The sequence below is a fragment of the Orbicella faveolata genome, unplaced genomic scaffold (assembly GCF_042242905.1).
Source record: "Orbicella faveolata isolate gen_17 unplaced genomic scaffold, um_ofav_v1 contig_3, whole genome shotgun sequence".
NCBI classification, from domain to species: Eukaryota; Metazoa; Cnidaria; class Anthozoa; order Scleractinia; family Merulinidae; genus Orbicella; species Orbicella faveolata.
Genome location: NW_028301558.1, coordinates 21,233,876 through 21,249,033, shown reverse-complemented (window position 1 = coordinate 21,249,033; position 15,158 = coordinate 21,233,876). Strand labels below are relative to the sequence as shown.

Below are 15,158 nucleotides of genomic sequence, written 5' to 3'. Positions count from 1 at the left end.
GAAGTTGAATGTGAAAAGAAGAGCTACAGTGGTAGCAACTACTATGGAAAGTTTGTGATCACTCCTGCCCAAGACATCAGTTCCTGGAAGTTGACGGTGACATTCTCCAAGAGGGTCCAAAGGCTATCTGATTTACACAAGTTCGAACACAGAAATCCAACTTCCAGTGAGGGCGGAAAAACGTTTGAACTTGAAAACAAGTATGACGAGGAGCTGATTGCAGGCCAGACCTACAAGTACGATTTCACCGCCGCATTGAAGAACCGAAAAGCCAAAGGAAAATATTTAAAATGCAAAGATGTGTCTTTTGAACCCCTTGATGGAAGCGGTGCAAGCGGCGGAAGCGGTGCAAGCGGCGGAAGCGGTGCAAGCGGCGGAAGCGGTGCAAGCGGCGGAAGCGGTGCAAGCGGCGGAAGCGGTGCAAGCGGCGGAAGCGGTGCAAGCGGCGGAAGCGGTGCAAGCGGCGGAAGCGGTGCAAGCGGCGGAAGCGGTGCAAGCGGCGGAAGCGGTGCAAGCGGCGGAAGCGGTGCAAGCGGCGGAAGCGGTGCAAGCGGCGGAAGCGGTGCAAGCGGCGGAAGCGGTGCAAGCGGCGGAAGCGGTGCAAGTGGTGCAAGCGGTGGAGGTGCTAGGCGGCTTCTCCAAGGCTTGAGGCCCTGTTAGGGGATTTCGGGATACGAGATATTTGGGTAAAGAATTAACGGGATAAAGTTTATTTTGGGCGCAAAATAACTGGGATATGGGATTTTGAAATCAAATAAAACAAGCTATAGAGTCGGGAAATCGTTAATTTTTACAATTGGAATTAAAGGGGAAATGGGTTCAGTTTAAGCCGAAAATTAAAGGAATCTGGAATGCTAATACCCTCCTTTAAATGGGCCTCAGGTTCAGAAAACCTTCCTCTTTACATGTAATGGTGCGTTATTGAAAGTGCAATACTGAAATTGATGAATATCTCGACTGAAAGTTTCCCTGTACTTGTGTTTAATGTACTATCTTTAAATAAATAAAGCACTACAGAAAAAAAGTTTTGGCATTGCCCTTTAATATCATACTTGTTTGGGTGCAAGGTATATGTTTGACCTAAATTTTAAACAGAGGATTTACTCATGCAGTAATTCTGAAACTTTCAGTGGCTCTTCATTCATCCCTCGCGCTAAATTTTCATGTGTCGCTTGTTTGCCAACGTCAATCGACATTGATAAAGCGACCGCATTTTGACATACAAGCCAAGCCAAGCTTCATCCTTTTGACAGAAATTCTGTTGTCTTAGGTTCTTAATTTTTAGTTTGGTTCCCAGGTTGTCGCTGTTTGTTGTTCAATAGTACAGTCGATTATAAGGAAATGGTCTTCTCCCTTATTGAGATAGAAGTGCAGAAGTTCTTACACAACGAATGAAACCGTACCCGACAATTGTATTAACAAACCGAGACCTGGGAGACACCTTTCAAAGTTCGAACGGAACATCATACCTACATCATTCCAAGGTACCGTTGTGTTTCAAACATACAGTCAAGAGAATACTCGGTAAATTATCTGTCCTGAAGGCCTTTAATATAATCCCAACTAATTTTCTTAAGAGAATTGTCAGCTCGAACTTTCGTGATATGAGAAATTTAATGCCTGTTGTTTGGGGATTGATAAAAAAACGTCGTTTTGGGTACCAAAAACAAGTCAGCTATGATTTTCGGAAAGGCAATAAGACCTAAGCGGGTTTCCTAGAAATGGACAAATGAAGCCCTAATAAATTCGAGAAGACTCACTAGTTTCCAAGACAGAAAAAAAACATATGTAACGCAGCCTTAAATTAACCTGCAGAGCTTCAAGAGCACTCCAGATAGCCTAAAACAGCCTTTTTAAAGGATTTGAAAGAAAACCATGGTTGGGTTGCCTGTACACTCCACTCGCACAGCACTCCAACCAAGGAGGGAAGGTTGGGAACGTGACATATAACTTAAGCTTGGATGGTATCTTGCGCGAGTAAATTTCAACTGAAGTTTACGAACCAACCGAGTGAATCAATGTTTCAACACTGCTTCGAATAAATAATGGCCAAATTTCACGAAATATGTCAAAGGACTTACAAAGAAAATGTGGAATTTATAGTATTGTCGGTTTTCATCTGGCGTCATCATTTTCCAAAATTAAAAATCACCATTGCTTTTGAAGTTTTAGTCTCATCAGATGTAAAACTCTCTAATAACTTGACGTTTTACATGGTTTACGTTCGACAGGGTTCCTTACTTTGTCATAGAAGACGTCAAGAGAATATGAATGTATTCCAAGTTTAGGAGTTGCGTGACATTAAAATGGCGGCCCCAGAAGACTCTCGCGTGATTCAAAAGAGAAGTCATCGCTCAAGTTTTTTGCTAACTGAACTTTTCTTGCACTGGAGGAATTATTACTTACAATGCATTGGAGCTCTAGATCTAGAGTAATGACGTTTCTTTTCTACAACATAAACTCAATGACAGATGTTTCTGTTACCTTCCTGCCGCTCTGTTGGTGCCCCTCGGCAGGGAAAGCAAAGTTCTATAAATCTGGGTGAAACACTTTTCCGAATAACGGGCGAATAAAAACCGCACAGACCTAAATTTTGGCGAAGTTGTTTATATATCAATCATCTATGATGTCCCAGATTCTTGACTTAATTTATTGAATGGTGGCGTGATGGCGTGACAGTGCAAAAACCAGCAAGTCGCTTATAGTCACCTCCAGTGAGGGTAGCTCTCTAATGTGACTACCTCTTTACGGGAAAAAGCTTTTTAAGATAGAGAGGGGTCAACTTTGTGTCGAACGTTACAATTGTCTTTGACGAATAAGTAATTCTTAGATAAGCAAATCCCTTTATCACAGCCAATTGAATGTCACAGCAAAGTCAAAAGCATGACAAGAAAGTACGTTGCAATATATCAGAATGTTTTATTCATCATTTCTTCTCGTGTTTGATTGACGACTTTTATTTTTGCAGTGTTACAACGTTGCTTAGAAACCACTTCCCTCACCAAGACGAGAAAACTCTGCTGATACGCGTGGCGTACGATGTCCAAAGTTTTTGCCACCCAAGAAACGAAACTTGAAAAGACGTCCAGCCTCTAATCTTGGGTTCCAAAACTTGTTCTTAAGAACGTGTACCGTTTTGTCATCAGACACTGAATCCACCATCGCGTTCCACACTCCCAGTCGTTTCACAGGCTTGGAGAAATTCAGAGTCACTTGCCAGCCATCTTCCACAGCTTCTTCAATATCAATCAATACTTCTCCTTGAATCCTTGGGACCATTTGTGTAAGACCTTAACTTCGGCATGCTCAGATTGCACTCGGTGTGAGTAAAGAATCAATAGAGAGAGACAATCAATGCGGTGAACGTGTTCTTCATATTAACCTACGAACCATCTGCAAATTAGTTAAATGGCACTACAGATCGTATTTACGCGTCCATGCTACTGCTTCCAAAATTATAGGAGATATTTTGACTAGAAAGGAACTCAATTCCAAGGACTCCGTGAAAATTTCATTGTTTGAAACACCATAATAGCAGTAGTGAAGTGGTAGGAAAACTTCCTATCCCATTTAATTAACGTTTTTTTTTCGCAAAAAGCTGTTCTACGGAAGTGTGAAGGCACAATGTTGAAAGGTCTAAGGGTAGCTGGCAGTTACCGTTGCTTAAAGGAGCTACGTGATGTTTGCACATCTTGAAAAGTTTAGCCTGAATTTTTCAAGTTCGTCGTTTGTCCTCACTAAAGGTAAGTGTATATACACAATAAACTTGACTTGACTTGACTTGACTTGACTTGTTTGTAATCCGCGTTCATCTTCTCCATCCTCAACCATCCTTGTTCTAATTCTATTATGGCTTATTATTATCTCTTTGGAATTTTTTTATCTTAGTGAACTGTTATTTTCAGGGATCCTTCATTTAAAGGCAATTTTGCACGTGACAAAAATGACTCAAAATACCGTGACTGAGCTCCTTTAATCGAAGTTCGACTGTTTAACGTACAGTGTTTCAGAAAAGAAAAGAAAAGAAAAGGCCCATAAGAGAATGGAGCCATGCTGTCTCTTTCCGCCATCCCGCTGAGACTCCGTGATCTTCGATTGAGCAGTGGTGACCTACCATTACCCTGAATTCTACATGAATAAGGTATATCTTTTCAAGTAATATATCTAACACGAAAAAGCGTGTTTGACTACATTTCTAATCACCGAAAAGAGAGTTGAAAATATGAAGCGTAGCGGAGTATTTTTGACGAACTTCGTGGTGTTTGAAAATGTGGTCAAACACCGTCTTGAGTGTTTGATATATCTTCTCAATTGAAACTAAAACTAAGGAGAAAACGGATAAATAAAATCGTAAAGTCTATTCTAATTAATATCATATATCCAAACACTGTCACGGTCATGATTTCCTTTGTTTAAACTTGATGAATTATCATGAACGAGTTTGAGAAATGTAAATGACGCGTATCTATTTTATCAGTATGTTAATTTAGTTTTTTTTCGCCTCCACGACAAGCTACTAGTTGTAAAAGTGCTTAGATTTTTGTATGGAAGAACAAAGAAATACTTAGAGGCTGGTCTTAAGATGAAAGATGTCATCAAGTATTAGCCACGTTTGGGTTGTTCAAGGATTCTTCGAGTTTAATTCCAAATCAAAGGTTATTATTACTGTAACTATATAGACAACACTAAAAGGGAAAGAAAAAAATAATGTTGTAGACAATTTTGGACGTAGAAGACTTATTGATAACGATAATAATTACGAGCCACGAAATGGAAAAACTCAGAGGGCACAGAGGGCAGATGTTTCGTTCATTTCCCACCTGTAACATGACTTCTTTCAGTTGCTTTTTCGTAGCAAAGATTCCAGGTACCGAAACCCCCTTGTGTTACAAACTTCTTAACGCTGACGTCCTTAAAAGCAATCCTACATAATTTTAGTTTTTGTTCGCTATTTAACATTAGTGTGAGGGCCTTTGTTCTAGAGAAGGGAGCTGAAAATAGCAATCATGGTGGAGCGGAGTGTGCGCCTAAAAGGACCACACGCCGTTGCTCAAACAAAACTCGAGCACATAACCGTTGCTCAAACAAAACTCGATATACGGTATCTCAGTATTTGTCACCCGCAAGAAATTAAGGTAACAGCGATAGTGTACATCTGTAATGCAATTTTTCCGTCTGATGCTTGACTGATCAAACTGTGTTCTTAAAGCTTTTCTTTGGGAAACTACCACAAAGCCTTTAGGAAAGGACAGTGTTCCCTTCAACTTTTGCCCCGCGACACACTTAAGCTAAAAGTAGAGTTCTGTACGAATGGATAATTAAAAGACTTTTACGCATCGGAGGAAAATCCAAAAATATCAACCGGAGCCAATAAGCTAGTATTATTCCGAAAATGTTTGTCTATTCCACATCGTTTTTAATTTATAACAAATAAAGCATTTAGATATGAAAAGAAAAGCAGTCACCAGATCTAAAAAGGTAACCGACTCGTTTTTTCACAACAGAAAACTCTACTTGCTTTTGTTTAAGTGGTATATTTGTTAAAAGTTAGGTACCCAGAAAGTCTGTTTTGGTAGTAGTTGCTGTTGTTCTTGTTTTTCTGAAATTGGGTGAAGAAGCACCTACCTTGTTAATGCCAGCGCTGAGAAATTTCATTTTACTGAACAGTTGTGAATGGATAATATGACGTTAAGTCAGTCCTTTTATATTTCATAAGCCCTGATGTATGGCTTATATGAAACTGTTATTATCTGGTCAATTAAAGCTTTCAGGTTTTGAAGTGTTATACGTAAACAAGTTGACATGGCAAAGAATAGTGGAAATTAAACTTCTGTAGAAACACAAATTGCAATTTTTTGCTTTTCTTGCGATATAGCAGCTAAGTAAATAACTTTTGATTTTTCATTTCTTCCTGTGTATTTATACATTTTAATCGTATCTATAACAAAACTCTCGATCATGATTGGTTCTTCGCGCGCCTAGTTGTCACGTAATCGGCGCCCAATCACGTGGGTGTCTAATTTCAGGTGTACAATTTGAACTTTTCGTAATTGCCGGGATACCTGTAATTGGATACCCACGTAATTCGCACGTCAATTATGCGCGCTTTAATGGCTTCCTTCGCACTGCTTCCTTTCCTCTCCGCTCAGCACTAGTTTTTACTTTTGATTCGATCGAGTTCTTTCTTCCAACATCCAATCCAGACCTGTCCAAGCACGTTAATTATCAACTATAAATATTGATTTTGCCCGTTACTTCTGTATTTCTACAGAAACGAAAGTAGAAATCCCAAGACCTATCATGAAGAATCAATTAAACCATTTCTCCAGAAATCATAGTAAGGTTTATTTATAGGGTGTTTTCACGCGAGTTCAAGACCAGGAGTTGCACATAACAATCACCAAAGATAATAACAGCAACAACAACTGGCTTTATTTGCATGACCATGAACACATGCGTGTTGCAAAGCTTTTGCAAACTAAAACTAAAACAGCCATGATTATCGTGAACCAAGAGACCATGAGTGAACATATTATAAGGTTATGATACAGCAATCAAAGTTGCATTGGTTTGATTTGAAAGAAGAATATTACGTAGATCAAAGCAAGATGAAATGAATTTTGCTAATTGAATATTAACATGGTGATTTGTAGAAGTCTTATGTTCGCCGATGGCTTATAACGGAGCTGAAATCCATGTTCACTTCACCATTACCTGAATTTATTCAAGCACACAGGCTATCAGTTACCCTTTCATATTTCTAAGTTGAGAGACGCCCTGTGTGAGTTACAGCTCGACACAATGACCTCGTCCAGCGCTCGAAGCTGGCACGCCGGCTCGATCCGTATACTCCAGTGCGCTAGCTATTAGGCCGTCTAAAGAGGCTATGATCAGTCTCTTGCCCGTCTCACCTTGAAAAAATAATGATGATGATAACAGACACCAGGCATTTTAATTGCACTTTGTTTTGGAGCAGTGCAGTAGATAGAGACCCCATGCTACCCTAACGTAATTGGTCTTCTTGAATCCTCCCTTCTTCTCCCTTGCTGTCCGCTGCCACACTCGTGTCATATTGGTACTCTTTTTTCGTAACAGTTTTCAATTACAATCGTTTTGGCCAAATGCGCTGCCGTAGAAACCCTTAATTAGAGCATTTCGGTCCAAAAAATACATAGCACAGAAGGTTTGTATTTGTTATTGTTTTTGCCTTCATTTTTCCCCTTGACGATGTGAATAGGAGGATTCGTGCTGACGTCATTGTTTACATTTTTGCTCATTTGCATACGGCTTTGCGTGCAGAAGGAAACATGTTAGATATGAATTGACTCCAGGCGGCTAAAGAGCTAGTAAAACTTAATGCATGGTGAAATTTTTAGCTCTTAGGTGTAATATTCAAGGAGATATTGCCTTTCAAAAACTGCAAAAATTCTGGGTGGCAAAAGGGCTAATGAGCTCATACTTTCTTTTTGAAATTTTAAGTTTTTAAACCCGTGTTGTACAAAAAGTATTCTATACATCAGGCTCATATTCATTGGCAGAGTTCAGTGACAGATCCAGTCAGTGACGGATCCAGACCTTGAGCTAAGGGGTGGGGGGGGGGGGGGGGGGAGGAAGGGGGACTTTGTTTTGTTTGCCATGCCGGCTTTTCTTCCTTTTGTGATTTCTTCTTCTTTTACCGAAAATAAGGGGGGGGGGCCGACCCCCTCAGGCCCCTCCCCTAGATCCGCCAGTGGAGTTAATCGTACTATGACCTTTCAATATTCAGAACTGATTTATTTGTCGCTCCATCAGAAACTGAATTGCTTATGTTAATAAGGCAAATATTGTAAACATGGATTCCCCTATACAGTAGTGTTAAAATAAAGAGCAGTGAAAAGAGCAGGATATAGTGACACTAATTATATGCCCTTTGATGAGATACATCTATTTTAGGATATAAAAAAACTAGAAACTTGAACAGAAGCTCCTGGTTGTCATGGCCATCTAATAATCCATGGCGGTCACTATGACCGTGGTTAGGTACCTACCTTACACCCCTGCATAACAGAGCGTCGTCAGCGTACCCATGATCATCATTCACCGTCTTGTGAGTGACTCATATTGAGCTTCTTGCTGGCTTGCAGAAGAAGCCCCGATGACTCCATGATAACGTTAGGGAAAGTAGTGCTTGGTCCTTACTGCAGACAGACGGACAGAAAGGTGGACAGTTGGACAGATAGATAGCCAAACAGACTCAACATACAAACAAACAGACACAAGACACAATCAGTCAGACAGACAGACAGGCATACAGACGGACACAACAGACAAACAGACAGTCAGACGCGGGCAGGCAGACAAGCAAGCAGGCAGGCACGAAGACTTGATGACCCTTCGGCCTGACCGACCTTTATATCTCAACCTTATTAGGAAAATAAAATAAAATAAAGAAAGCCTGCGCTAAAATTGTGACAATATATTTTTTATTGTCTCATAAACGTCATGTTACAAAACATGGGCTTTATGTCTCATACAAGCCGCTACCCTCACCTAAACGTTCAAATGACACTTTAATACCCTTTCAAACGCCTTCTGCTTCTCTTCGTCACAGTGAAGGGAAACGAAAGTGTTTCTCCTTCGGCTAACTCCGCATTCCAGTGCCGGTTTTCAAGCACAAACTCTGCTTTTTCCTTGGATAGGATTCTAGCCTGCCACACCTCTAGCCTTCTGATTGGCTCTGAGAATTTCACCGTCAACTTCCAGCCGTCAGGACCAACGTGTGTAGAAGGAGTGATCTTAAATGTACCCCACAGATGGTTTTCATGTTCATGTCTCTTCACCCAATCAGCTTTGTCCTCGGATCTTATTCCATTGACCAATGAGAGAACAGTAAACACAAACAGCACGGTACGCATGTAATTCATGGCTCACTGCTGTGGCTGAAATATTGTATGATATTTAAAATATTAGTGTGAAACACTTTTAATTATCTTTTAAGTTATAATTAGCTGTACAATGATGAAAACTACCTAAAAGCAACGTACCTAGCAAACGAATTTGGAAATAATTGCTATCTTTTTTGATAAAATTTATGGTGTACTAGTCTTCACTGTGGCGTCGTTTTTTTTTTTTTTTATTTTTTATTTATTTTTTTTTTTTTGCAGCTTCGCCTTCAAAGTGAGGGAGAAAATATTCTTTGTTTGGTTATGTTGGCAATATTGGTAATATTATTTGTTTGTACAGGCCAAGCGACATACCCACTGGGAAAAAAAAACATTCAGTGATCGGTGAAAATCTCACATTTGTAGTTTTGAACGAAAATTTCAGATGGTTTAAAAAAAAAATTGAGAAAAAAATACTTTTATAGTAGCCGCAATCTGTTTTACTTCTAACGTTTAGCCCTTTCTGCCGGTTCTACATTGGTAATTTTTCGAACACAAAATTATTGTTTTGGTAATGAAAGTTCCAATTATTTCACGACAGAACAATTTCTAATGACCCTAATTTTAGCAAATCCTAGTTCGTGTGATGTCGTTTTGGCATCTTCAGATTTTACTGGGTGTGAGTGAAGAAGCGGAAGACAGACAACTAAGGCTATTATTGTGTACTTAATGTTATTCTCTACCAGAAATATTAAAGTAGAGAAATGCCAAAACGTTAACAAAGAAATAGTTCCTTCAGAGCAGGATTCCAGAAACGTTGTCCCCGAATCGCTTGCTTAAAGCAACATTTTCTTATCTAGGACATTACTACAAGAATTTCGTTTCTAGGTTGAATAAATCCCCTGAGGTCTGTATGCAGGCATATATCATTATGCCTTCGACATTTGTCCTCTGTCTGTTTCAAATGAATATTATCACTTCTCAAAACTAAAAGACCCTCAGGAAGTTAAAGATCTGGACAAGTCAGGTTTGCGCTTTTTACAAGTACTTTCTTAACTCTTAGGAGGCTAGAAACGGTCACTTATCTCGGAAACTGTGCGAAGTACCACTTACCTTTCTTAGATCCGATTCTGAGATACTCCAAAGAACAGGTATCAGCTGTAGATATTTACAAACGGGATAGTAATATATGTTAGATCTTTAAGATTATTTTGCAGTTAAGGTACTTTTTTTGTAACTTCTGTTCAATTAGAGCTTTGGGGATTTTTTGTTGTAAGGTAAACAAGCCGACTCAATAAAGAACTATGGTAAACATATTGGAAATTAAACTTTCTTTAAAAATGCAAACTGCAATTTTTGCCTTGTTTGCAATATAGCAGCTAAGCAAATAACCGTAAATCTCTTGTCTTTGTGTTTTCCTCTATGATCCAAAGTCACTTAATTGTACTTTAAAGTAGATATATCCCAAACTTGGTGAAAATTGTCTTTTCTCGTAATATTTACTCAAGAAATGTAATTGACATTAAGTTACGAAATCTATCACACATTCGAAACTTCCTGACACAAAATAAGATGGATTTGAACCATTGTTGTAGCTAGCGATTTTGGCTGGGTTAATTTCAAGCCCTTCCATTTCACCTATTCTGCCGGACATGCATTTCTCGGGTATTTCTAAGGGGTTTTTTTTTGACATTTTGCAAAAGCCCCACAGTTGAACTAGAATATTTGTCTCCTACGGTGAAGCTTCGGGAAGACTGCAAATGCCTGTCCCACGGGACAAGGTCAAAATTATATTTTTCTGAGTGATAATGGAGCGATAATTGTTCGCAAAACATGAGTGTTAATTAAAACCCATTACCATGGCTTTTGAAAGAAATGTAACTCCGGAAAGCAAATGACAAATGTACGTGCTTTAAAAACGGAAAGATAGAATTGTGTTTGACGATGACCCACCCCCTGAACAGGAAATGTTTTCAAACGCCCGACAAACGCCCTGGTGGGTTTGGTGGCGGGATGGGAAGGCTTGGAATTGACAGAGCCAGAGACATCGACAAGAAATCTATTAAAGCTCACATAACTGACCGGCGAAAGACGCACATGTTCAATTACGCGTATCCAGTTGCAACTTTTTGTAATCGGATACCTGTAATTGGACCTCGCGTCTTACAACTACTATTACACCGGTTCTTATGAGTCTCCACTGGCTCCCAATAGATCTCAGAATTGAATTTAAGATACTCATCATTACCTACAAGACTCTCCATAGCCTAGCTCCTGCTTATATTGAGGATCTCCTTGACAGCTACATTCCGGGACGTTATCTAAGATCTGCAGAAAAAAATTTACTCGCCGTGCCTGGTTTCAAACTTAATAGTTATGGCCGCCGTGCTTTCTCTGTTCCAGCGCTTTGCTTTGGAACAGTCTTCCACAACATGTTAGGGATGCAGAATCGCTGGACATATTTAAAAGAGTGCTGAAAACAGTTTTTGTAAAGCGTGCCTTTTTAAATTGAAAATTTTATTGTAGTTATTTATTTTAACTTATCTTCTAGCTTTTTATTTCTTTTCGTAATATGAATTTTTAACCTTGTAAATAGCGCCTTTGGACCCTTGGGAAAGGGCGCTTCAGAAATGTTATTGTTATTATTATTATTATTATTATTATTATTATTATTATTACTGCAATTTCCGTATTCCTCCAATAATTGGAAAAGTAAAATTATTACCATTTATATTTGTTTCGTCGCACAAATGTCGTAAACGCTCGCCATCGTTCTTACGACAGAACATGTACAGACCAACTAGAACAATTGCAGTCTACCACAAAACACAAATAACTGTAAAGATATTTTTTCATCAACAGCGCCATTAACGGCCCACAAAACAAACTTTTTAAACATGAGAAAATCTCTTTTTTTTATCAAAACCCAGAAATCCTAGTACAAATGCCGTGAAAATTCGCGATTGTTCTCATAATAGAAATGAACAAGCTAGAGTAACCGTTGTCTGCCATGGAACAGTTGCACAAATAACCATTAAATGAGAAAATCTTTTTTTTTTTTAATCAAAATCTACAAATGCTCGTACAAATGCCGTGAAAATTCGCGATTGTTCTCACAATAGAAATAAACAAGCTGGAATAGCCGTTGTATGCCATGCAACAGTTGCAAAAATAACCATTTAAGATATTTTTCAGTCATGCCGCAGCTATTGAACTTACACAACAACCTTTGCGAATGAAAAAGCTATCAATACTTATACACTTCAAACCCCGGCGAGATCAAAGAGTTTTCCCTGAGTCAATTGAGCTATCTTTTAATGAATTCGATGTTCCCCAATTTATATGCATATCGTTTCATTCGACTTTGGACATATTACGAGCTCACAAACTGACCATCTCCCAGTTGGTTTGATAGCTCAGTTGGATGAGCACTACTTATAAAATTAAACATTGATGTTATCTCATTTTGACTTTTTCCCAGCACTTTCTGGTCAGGCTTTCATTTAGCATGAGACAACACAGACTACGGCACTTGCGCTGGAGACTGAAGGCATTGTCCAAGAGACCAGCATGTGGCCAACATGTGACCTGCATATGACCAGCATGTGACCAGCATCCCTTATCCCATCCAGAAAACAACACCCAGCCAAATACTTTATCCCGTGTTAACCGTAATAAAGAAATACTATCTTTTTGTTCACAACAAAATGATTGTAAACGCGGCGACCCTACTTATTTTTCTTTATATTAACGTTTCCATATAACCCGCGCTCTGACTGGCTGAACAGCGTGCTTTATCAGAGAGCAGATGCACGGGTTGATGACGGTAAGCTGGCTGACGGTAAACATCCCCTGTGACTCAGACAAACGCAATGGAAATGAGATGTTTGTCTGCAGTAATTATGGCTGCAAGGAGACCATTGTTGACAACAGTAGTGTTTACACTGTGCTAAAATAACAAGTTTTGCTAGATTTCGACAAAGCACGTATGTCAACCTCGCGAATGCTTCGATAAAAGACATTACGCTTGTTAAGAAAGCAGAAATTATACTTAAGAAGTAAAACAACAACAGAAAACACCAATTGAGCTGTCTCTGTTTATGATGAGAAGCTTTATTTTTGTAAAAATGCTCAAACAACACTTACATGTAGTGTAGTAAAGCTCGTTTGCTTGCTATCGATCTGCGGTCATCTCAGTGAAGTGAACCTCAATTTCGTATTAACGCTCAGCCGACGAGAGATCAGTTGAAAGCTTGCTGTGATATTCTCTCTTGTACTCGGAGTAGAACCAGTGACAGCAATAAATTCTTTTCCAGATTTGACGCTAGTTCGGGCAATCTTGCTGCAAACCGTAAATAACTGTCGCTCCTTTCAAATACAGCTCAGCATTTCGCATTTTCATCCCGCGCAAGCTTTGAGCTCTTTGTTTCGTAATTTCCATTGGAATACTACACGTTATCATTAGGCACAATGCGATCCGATTCCTCTGGACTAGAAACTTTTAGATCCTTATTTTTAAATTTAACTAAAAGGCGATCTTTCTTCTCTCGAAAGCCACTCGAAACTGAAAGGTTAGCTCAGTGAAGTTCGGTTTGTAATTGACAGTTTTCGTCTCGCTAGCCAGTCAAATTGTTTGAATAATTCTAACAAGGATCATAATTGGCTTATTTTAGAGTGCTTTATCAGAAAACAGATGTACACTCACACCACTTTTACTCGTTTGGAAAATAAAGTTCGGTTTGAAAATTCAGCCGAATGCGTAGAGAAATTAATAGGGAGAATGTCGTTCCCCTACACTTCTCTCGTGCTCCGACCGCTTCCTGCGTGCTCTACAACAGAACAGGGGCAGTCGAGGCTTCTTTGTTTGGTAATCAAAACTACTTTCCCTTTTAAGTGTTAGGATAGTTGATGAAAAGAAAAATCAACCATTGCATCCAACAAAGAGTTTACTTCTTAATATACATATTATGTTAAAATTTACAAGGTTTTAAATTAATTTACAACGCTTCTGAAACGTGACGTTTGCACTACGGATGGTATGAAACTCTGAGCGATGTACACGATAACCAGTCTTAACTTAAGACTAAATTAATATTGCGATGATTCAGCAATGATAATAATATAACAATAATACAAAAAAACATCAAAAATGAAAATGAAAAATATATAATCAAGAATGAAAAAGCGAAAGCCTGAAAACTTAACAATGAAAAAAACATGCGTTATGATCATTGGTCAGTCAATCAAATCATTTGAGCTCCAGCGTTGTATTTGGTAAAACAACTTTAAACATAAAAATAATTGAATTTTTTTTTTTTATTCAGGGTTTTTCGTTGTTATTGACGTTAGTAATCGACTTTCCTTTTGTTAAACCAATCGTAAGCAGCGTCTGTGTCACGTGACCTCCGCTGAGCAATCGGGAAACTGCAGCGTTCTAACGCAAACTGGCAGACATCTGGAAGACTTTCCTGACGCTGTGAACAACAGAGCAAGAAAAAAACTTTTAGGACCGTTTAGTGAGGTATAAGAAACACTGTAAAATGATATCAAATAAGCCGTTTGAATTTCCTGACTGAAAGTCTACAAGTATTGCGTGCTTTGCAGTATGAAGAAAGCACTTCAAGAAGACTCTGAAAAAAAGACGTCTTCCCTGTTTTAACCGGTTTAATAGCATTAAATTTAGAAGGTAATGATTTAAGAAAAAAATAGATTGCAGAATGTAGGGCCAACTACATTTTGCTCTCCCTTCAACAATTGGCTTGATACCTTCATCTTGGTGTTCGATGGAAGATACTCAGTCATATTTTTAGCTCTGTTTTGAACAAAATGCAGCCAAATCGACTTGAGAGCGTACCGCACGATGGAAGCTGCCTTGGTAAATTCACTTGACTTCTCGCGCAAACATAGAAATTATAATTAGATACTTACCTTCGCACTTCGTCTACCAACAGTATTAGAATTAAACGCTTCGGAAAACATGAAATCCGAAGACAGAAGGAGAATGCACAAAGCGGCAGACAGCAACCTTTTAGTCGTCATACTTCTTAAAGATATGGATTCTCTAGCCAGGGCAGTGTCGTGTTTCACCTTGTTGAGCAACAGAGTCAATGATCATTTCAAACGTACTGGTCAGCTTTTTATATCTTCAAAGTCCATCAAAGAAGTATTTGTCAGGATCCGCTTTTAGTGACTAATTAGAATTAATTGGTGTCAGAGCTGCAAAGAAACAAAGAAAGACAAATTGCATCAACTCATTTTGTAGTTTGTTAAAAATTCAATTCCGTTCCCTTGCAAAAT

At 38.9% G+C, this 15,158-nt stretch overlaps 1 long non-coding RNA gene across 1 annotated transcript; it reads right to left on the bottom strand.

The window, feature by feature from the left end:
• Nucleotides 1–13,789: 13,789 nt before the first annotated feature.
• Nucleotides 13,790–15,007, bottom strand: LOC110054843 (uncharacterized). The gene is made up of 2 exons (XR_002297258.2): nucleotides 14,790–15,007; nucleotides 13,790–14,335 (listed from the first exon to the last, which is right to left on the bottom strand). It is a non-coding gene; the product is annotated as an uncharacterized LOC110054843 (long non-coding RNA).
• Between the last annotated feature and the right edge of the window lie 151 nt (nucleotides 15,008–15,158).